At 48.8% G+C, this 7722-nt stretch overlaps 1 long non-coding RNA gene across 2 annotated transcripts; it reads right to left on the reverse strand.

Annotated features, from left to right (window-relative positions):
- Positions 1-271: 271 nt before the first annotated feature.
- Positions 272-4920, reverse strand: LOC119155899. Of its 2 annotated transcripts, XR_005106905.1 has the most exons (4): positions 4606-4920; positions 3922-4058; positions 968-1145; positions 272-369 (listed from the first exon to the last, which is right to left on the reverse strand). It is a non-coding gene; the product is annotated as an uncharacterized LOC119155899 (long non-coding RNA). The 2 variants fall into 2 exon arrangements; XR_005106904.1 differs by lacking the exon at positions 272-369 and having other exon boundaries at positions 388-1145.
- Between the last annotated feature and the right edge of the window lie 2802 nt (positions 4921-7722).

Raw genomic sequence — 7722 nt, forward strand, 5'->3', positions numbered from 1 at the left:
GGGAGGAGAAGGTACATCTGCAGGGCAATTTGTCCGGGGTTTGTCCAAAGCCATGGCACAGCGTTGGTCCCACAAGCTCGGGCATCCCGCCCCCCCTCAGCCTCTCCTCTTGCTGGCAGTTGCTGCCTCCTGTGCCGCCTTTGCAGCCTGGCTGTGCACCCACTGCTACAAACACCAGGCAAAGGGCGTAATCAATGGTAAGCAGGCTGCATTTTAATTACCCTTTATATAATGCAAACGTGACTGTATTAATAAGCCTCACAAGCCATGCGACCATCTTACACAACCTTTAATTACTCAGGGAGCTCAGCATTTTCCATTGTCGTACAGTTTGCTTTATCTTTTATTATCTCACCAGGCTGCCAGGCCCTGCAACACAAAGAGAAACGCTTTCTGCAACTTCACCCGAGCCAGGCGCCTGACAGCTTTGTACCTACTCCAAGACCATCATGTTTCCTCCCTTTATTTCCTCAGAGCAGAAAGCCAGAGCATCACCCAAACGCATGTCATTATTAGTAAGTGCACGTGCACAGGGTGGCTTTCCCTCCAAAAAAACCCCACCTTTGTGTTGAAAGGGTTATTTCCGAGGAGCTATCTGTATTACAGCAATAAAAGATGAGACTAATGGGTGCTTGACACGTTGCATGGGGCCAGACCCAGCAAAGCACTTAAGAAAGCGAATAAAGCTCTTAAGCACATTTTCCCATTGACTGGAGCTTACCTTTTATTAAGCACTAAACATGAGCATATGGGCGTTTGCAAAAAGGGGAATTAGGCTCTGACATGACATCCTGGATCAATCAGACTTTTCCAATGGCTTCAGCAGCAGGAGGAAAAATATCTACTCGTCAGCCTGTGCTGGAAGCTGTCCTCATTTCATGGGGATTGCTGCTTTAGCATGATTCATGCTAAAAAGCCTCCATGGGACCAGAGAAGCAGAGCTCCTATGTCCTCTGGCATTTCATACCATCGATAGCACTCAGGTGCTCCTTAGGTTTCTTTGTCCTCCAGTCCCGGAGGGTAAGATTTGCTCCATTTCGTTCCTCACTCCCCAATGCAAAGTCCTGGTGGGAAACTTCATGCGATCCTTTGCGAGTTGTGTCAAACACCAGACTTCCCTGGGGTCTGCTGGAACACTTACACATCTGCTGAATATCAGAGATAATGAAAGAATATAGAATATGAATAATAAAGAATATCAATAATAAAAATAATGTTTCATCATATTTTTGCAAAGCATCAGAGCAGTCATCAAAAAGCAATCAATCATATTTATTTTGCAAATTTTGTGTTGAGAAAAAAGCAGGAAAAAAATAATAAATAAGATGTTCCTTTCTCGCAAGGGGGTTCCCTCCAGCACTGCCTGACCCATGGCTCAGCCTCCTGCTGCTTCGGATGCGGACAGAGATTCATAGGGAGACCTCAAGCAGAGCTGCCTGGAAACATCCAAACTCTCAGACCCGCTGATAAAGGGACTTCTTTGAATTTCTCCCTCCTTAGAAGTCTTCTGCAACAGGTTTTTTTTTTCACACATCTACCAATGCCATTAAAATAAGGTTCCAGCTGGCAAAACAGGCATAGAAGAATTAAAATATTGCTTCTCTGCGCCTGATTCTGATGCTGGTTTGCACTGGCACCAGAGGTATCATCAATATCACTGCTGATGTGTATCTGCAGAATTGCAACCACAGTTGAAGCTAAAAATAAATACATAAATAAATATTAAGAGAAGCAAACTTCAGTATTTAAAGCATTTGTGGATGCTTCCCACTGCCCCACCCTCAAAGCTTTCATATACGATTAGCTCTCCTAAGGTCCCTACTGGGGATCATTTCATTAAATAATAGCTCAACGTTGAGTTACAGAAGCGAGTCTATAAAATATTATAAGGCATGTTAAATGATGCGTGGAAATAAACTAGGTCAGCTGGGGAACAGGGATTTCTGTTCTCTGGAAGGTCACACACCTCTCTCGGAGGGACATGACAGCAAGCACAGGTATGTGGGAGCTGCCCTGCTGGCTCAGCCTGCTGGTCCTTCTCCTTCCTACCTGGCAATCAGCACTGCCAGGCGCTGCACTGCACAAGCCCCCCTGAACTTCTCTGAAGCCCCCACCAGTTAAGACTGCCAGAGGGTTTAAGGACTCACAGGTCTCTGGAAGCTCTCCAATAAAATTAAAAAAAAAAAATTATGGTTATTTCTGTAGATGTCTCTATTATTTGTGGACATCTTGCCCTGCTTGGCCTCACTTTTGTTTTACGGCAGCAAGTTCCACATAAGATGGGTAGGGGGTGGGAAAATGGTTTCCTTAAAGTTTTTCATACATATTTATATTTATATTTATATTTATATTTATATTTATATTTATATTTATATTTATATTTATATTTATATATAAATAAATTAAATCCTTTAAAATTATGCCTTTTCTACTGCTTTTAGTGTTCAAGAGTTCAGTGCAATCCAGGTAGGAGAGGAAAGCAGGGAAGGAGATGCAGGCAAACTGCAGGTGAACAGCAAGCGATGCTGTAGCACAAAGTGTTACATATCCTTGCATATATATTCAGGAGAGATTTTAACCTGGATCCAAAACACATCATCCATGCCCTGGTGCCCGTGGCTGCAAAAAGACACAGTAAAATAGAGAGGGTGGCAGAATCAGGCCACAAAAGCAGCTTCAGAGCTGGAGAAGACACTTATGGGGAGGCGTCGGGCGAGCCATCTATCCCACTGAGGTGGTGGATTCAATTACCGTGCACGAGCACGTAACTCCAGGCACTAAAATGCCCTGTCAGAAAAAGGAAGAATAAAAAGTAAAAGCTGTGGACCGAAGCTGGACAAACTAAGGAAGAAATACATCAACAGAGCAAGCCTGGGAGTCGGAGACAAACAGCAAAGGGAAGAGCAGAGTCTTCATCGTTTGAGACGGTCAAAGCCAGCTTGGATATCTGCCTGGAAAACATGTTTTAGCCAAAAAACAAGCTAACAGACGGAGTGCACGAGGGATGAGGTGTGGCTGCATGGCCTGAAACACGGGGAAGGTGGGACTGGCCGTACTTTCTCCCCTTGTGCTCGGCAGACAGCGTATGGCAGACTCTCAGGGAGTCGGTTCAGTACAAATCGCTTCCCAAAAACATGTATTTGCCTAAAGACTGGAAGTCACCAAACTGCAGCAATCGAAAGAGTATTGATTTAATGGATAAGGGTGTCGAACAGCTCCAGGACTGTGTCCTGGGATGAGAAGCATCACCCCCACCTCTCACAAGGAGAGAAGGGCTGGGGACAGCCAAGTCAGATGGCTGCGCCTCATCCCTTCCTGCAGGAGAGGAAAGCAGAAGGCTTTCAAAAGGGGTTTCCTTGCTATAAAGCTTCAGCAGAGCTGGTGGTTGGTAGCAGGGATGAAGGGCTGGCCTGGGAGGACTGCCCTGGCCAGTCACTAACACCCTGTGCCTTGGCACACTCACCTGCAGCATCCTCGCACCCCTCCCCCGCCTCCCTCATTACCTTCTTCACCATCCTCCGCTTTAGGAAGGGGTTTGCTAGACCATGCTCTACAAACAGGTGCATTGATTAACACTAGGAACTCCCAAATTGGACTTAATACCTAACTATGGCCAGAGCCTTGCTCATAGTTATGTTTGCTACAAAAAAAAAAAAAAAAAAAAAAAAAAAAAAAAAAAAAAAAAAGAGGAGCCCTGGCCAGCACAGATTCTATGGGGGCTCCCCTTGGTCCCGCCAGCACAGATGCTACGGGGGCTCCCCTTGGTCCCAAGCCACCCTGGAGGGGGCAGGGTTAGCTCTGTGCCACTGCTGGGCTCAAACCCTGGGGGAACAGCACCACATGGCCCTCACCCACCGCCCTCAGAAATCATGAATGTGCAAAATACCATTTTCCTTCAAGGATGCAGAGAAGGAAACTCACCGCGCAGCCCTCACCCCTTGCATGAGCGAGGAACTCCAGGTCTAGTGAGCTCTGCCTTTTCATTTAATTAGTTTTAGGCATGAAGATGGTCTCCTGCTTCCATCAGGTTTTCCTGATACAGTAATTAATGTGCCTTCCTGCAGAAGGAATACCGATTGAGAGGTAAAGCCATTGCCTGGAGAGAGCTGGGCTTCCAAGGAAGTGCTAATTAGTCCCTGGTTTGAGAAAGCTGGTTAAAGCAAGTGAGCAGGTGTTGCCAGAAATTCGAAATAAGCTGTAGAAACATGTTCTTTCCTATGTGACAGCAGAGCTAATTACACCTCCTTGGGTCACCGCTTCATTTTACATATCTCTCTGTCGAAAGTGTATTACCGCCTGCCAGATAAAACATTTTAGCACTTGGTGTCAGTGGAGGATTAACCCCTTCTCCCACCATGGCTTAAGAGGAAGGATGTTGCTACCAACCCCACTTGCTCGAGGGACAGGGAAAGCATCTCCCATCTCCCCTCGGGCAGTGTCATTGCTGGACCATTGCCAGCAAGTTTTGGTCTTGCTTGGTGTCAGTGTCTGAAGGGCTCACGGATGGCTATGTGCTATGCACCGCTCCCATGGTGGGCGGTCAAAGCTTTGCAACCTCCTGGAAAACCAAAACGGCTCCTGGAGGGAAGGCGATGATTGACGTACTGAGAGCGGACGATGCTGCGGCAGCAACAGAAGTAATCACAGAGCGAATTACTGCTTGTACAAGATGGTTTGCATATGCAGGCTTTCACAGGTGCAACGGTCTCCATGCATTGGCTTGCTCTCAGGCCAGCGTGAGGTGTCCCTGCGCATCTGCAAAGCTGGAATAGAGAAAAATGGGAAGCGACTGCCCGGCACAAGACTGCACAGGAGGAAAGCAGCCAGCTGCGGGCTGATTTGAGCAGGAAGGATTTCCTAAGCGCCCTCCCAAAACAGAGGTGTATCTGCGTTATTAAGCAAGCGTCATGCAATCTTAACTCCTGGTTTGCACCACATCTGTAGGAAGAGACGGGGCCCAGCACGGACAGAGAGACACCCACGAATCACTGCATGACCTGGGGGGGCGTGCAAAACCCTGGGCCTTGGTTTGCTGTTGCAAAGGGATGCATGGATGTGTTGGTAATGCCTGGGAAGCAAGAGCTGTTGGAGGAAGAGAACACAAACACCACGAGTATGTTTGTGAGCGGAAGCCTGTGTCTAGGGTGCCCGCTGCGTGCCGAGTATGTTGGTAAACCCCAGCAGAGCCTGTGCCCACGTGGCTCCAGCCTTTTGTACCAGGACAGCGATGCACCTCACCCCGGGATTCACTTCTGCCATGGAGACACCCTGGCACATATATATATAAGCTGGTATATATAGGTGTTGTGGTTTAACCCTGAGTCTCAACCAAGCTCAACGCAGCCACTCGCTTACTCTGCCCTCAGTGGGATGGGGCGGGGAATTGTAAAAGTGAGAAAACTTGTGGGTTGAGATAAAGACAGTTTAATAGGTAAAGCAAAAGATGCACACACAAGCAAAGCAAACCAAGGAAATTTGTTCGCCACTCCCCATGGGCAGGCAGGCACTCAGCCATGCCCAGGGCAGCCAGGATCCATCACACGTAACAGGGACTCAGGAAGACCAACACCATCACGCTCAATGTCCCCCCCTTCCTTCTTCTTCCCCCAGCTTTGTATGCTAAGCATGACGCCATATGGTATGGCATATCCCTTTGGTCAGTGGGGGTCTGTCCCAGCTGTATCCCCCCCCAACATGCTGCGTGTCCCCCAACATCTTGTGCCCCCCAGGTGACTCGCTGCTGGGGCAGTGTGTGGAGCAGAAAAGGCCTTGGCACTGTGCAAGCACTGCTCACCCATAACTAAAACATCCCTGAATTACCAACACCGTTTTCTTCACAAATCCAAACCATAGCCCTATACAACGTACTGCGAAGAAAATTAACTCTATCCCAGCCAAAACCAGCACAACAGGAGAATGAATGAGGACAGAGACAATACTGAGGCTGTGCTAGATCAGCTGCGTGCAGACAAAATGTGTCACTGACAGCAGGCTGGCCATGGAACACTTCAGCCCAAAGGTGAAAAGCAAGCCCAGGTAGCCCTGGTACCCAACAGGTCCAAGGAACAGAGACAAATTCCAATATATTGCAGGATAATGTGACTTTTCCCTCCATCGCAGCTTCAGCCACAGTGCAGGGCAAGCAGGTGAGAGCCCTCAGCAACGCACCACACATGTCAGCCAGCCCAGGGAGCCTTCCAGGAAAGCCCTTTCTCTAAGGGCAAAATCTGTTCAGCATCCACCACTGGGCCACCTTCCTAGCAGCAGCACTTGCCCAGCTGTGGACGCTTGCAGCCGTGTCTGCAGCCAGTCCTAACGAACGCGCAGCTGAGCCCAGGGCCCCAGGGATGGCAGCACAGCCATGGGGACAGCGGCACGGCCATGGGGACAGCATGGAGTGGCCAATGCCAAGCATAAGGGATACGCTCCTCGGCGGTGCAGCTGCCCCGGCAGTTGCTCCCAGCTCTCCTTGTCCCAGCAGCTGAGCACGGCCCAGCTGGATATGGAGGGAAGGGGGAGACAGCCCCCCTTTGCAAAGCTGATTCCAGACACGCTGCCCTACGCACGCGGCTGCAAAGAAGGACCATCAGGGCTCAGCTCATCAGAGCTGGGGTCACACTGGGGATGCAGTGGCAAGACCATAATGGGAGCTGGCATTTAAGACAGAGGTGGGAATGATGTCCTTATAGAAATGCTTGGTTTGGGTCCTGTTTTCCTCCCTTTCCCCCTCTTAACTGCTCCAGAGGTCCAGGGGAAATGTGCACTATTGCCTGCAGAAGGGAACAGCGCAGCTGACCAGGTGGTGGCTTCTCCACCCGTGGGAGAGCCCACACTCATGCTCAGGTTTTCCCAAAGCCACTTGGAGCTATCAAGTTGCATATCAGAGGGACTGACGTGGTCCTGAAATTACAACATCTGATTACTTGGTGCCTTAATGTGCATAAGGCAGAACAACGTTGACATTCCCACTCCTGAGACGAGGAGCAGAGATACAAAAGTATTTCCCCAGGGAAGCCTTTGTCAGAGCAGGGGCTAATGCTCCACCTCTGCTCCATCTTCCCTTTTCAATCAGGGATGTCCATGTACTTGACTTCATGGAGGTGGGATGCAGGTGTCATAGTATGACAGCAGCAACGTGTCTCCCTCTCTCAGGTGGCCTGTGATGCCCTGGAGATTTGTCCTTCCCCCAACTTTCTCTTCTTTCAGTCTCAGTAGGTCTGGCTAGCTTGATCTTTTCTCACAGGCCATGCTCCTGGTACAGTGTTTTCCTTTTTCATAACGTCATCACAATGCTGACTCACATCAAGTTCAAGTGTTACGTAGGAGGCTTAGAAATGTCCTACCTGAGACATGGGAACTAGCTCCAGTCTGAAGACAACTACAACTCAGGCCTCTCCCAGCCATGACACTGGCTTCAAAAATAAATCCTGTGGGTTAAAATCAGAGCGTACCTCAGATACACCTTCAGGTTTCTGAGCCACTGAGGTCAGAGCTCCTAAAGCTGGATTTTTCATCATTTTAAGTGAGAGCTGAGATTCGTCATCCAAATGACATCTGATGATACAATTTGAAGCAAGTACACACATTTTGTAGAGTTTCTAACAAGCTTCCTCCACTGGCAGGTACTTCGAAGTCCTGTGCAAGGAGTGGTCACTGTATGTGCCTCGCTCCAGCCCTGAGATCCTACTTTACATGTAGGTGACATACCAGCCCTTGCAATGA

This window comes from Falco rusticolus, chromosome 12, assembly GCF_015220075.1.
Source record: "Falco rusticolus isolate bFalRus1 chromosome 12, bFalRus1.pri, whole genome shotgun sequence".
NCBI classification, from domain to species: Eukaryota; Metazoa; Chordata; class Aves; order Falconiformes; family Falconidae; genus Falco; species Falco rusticolus.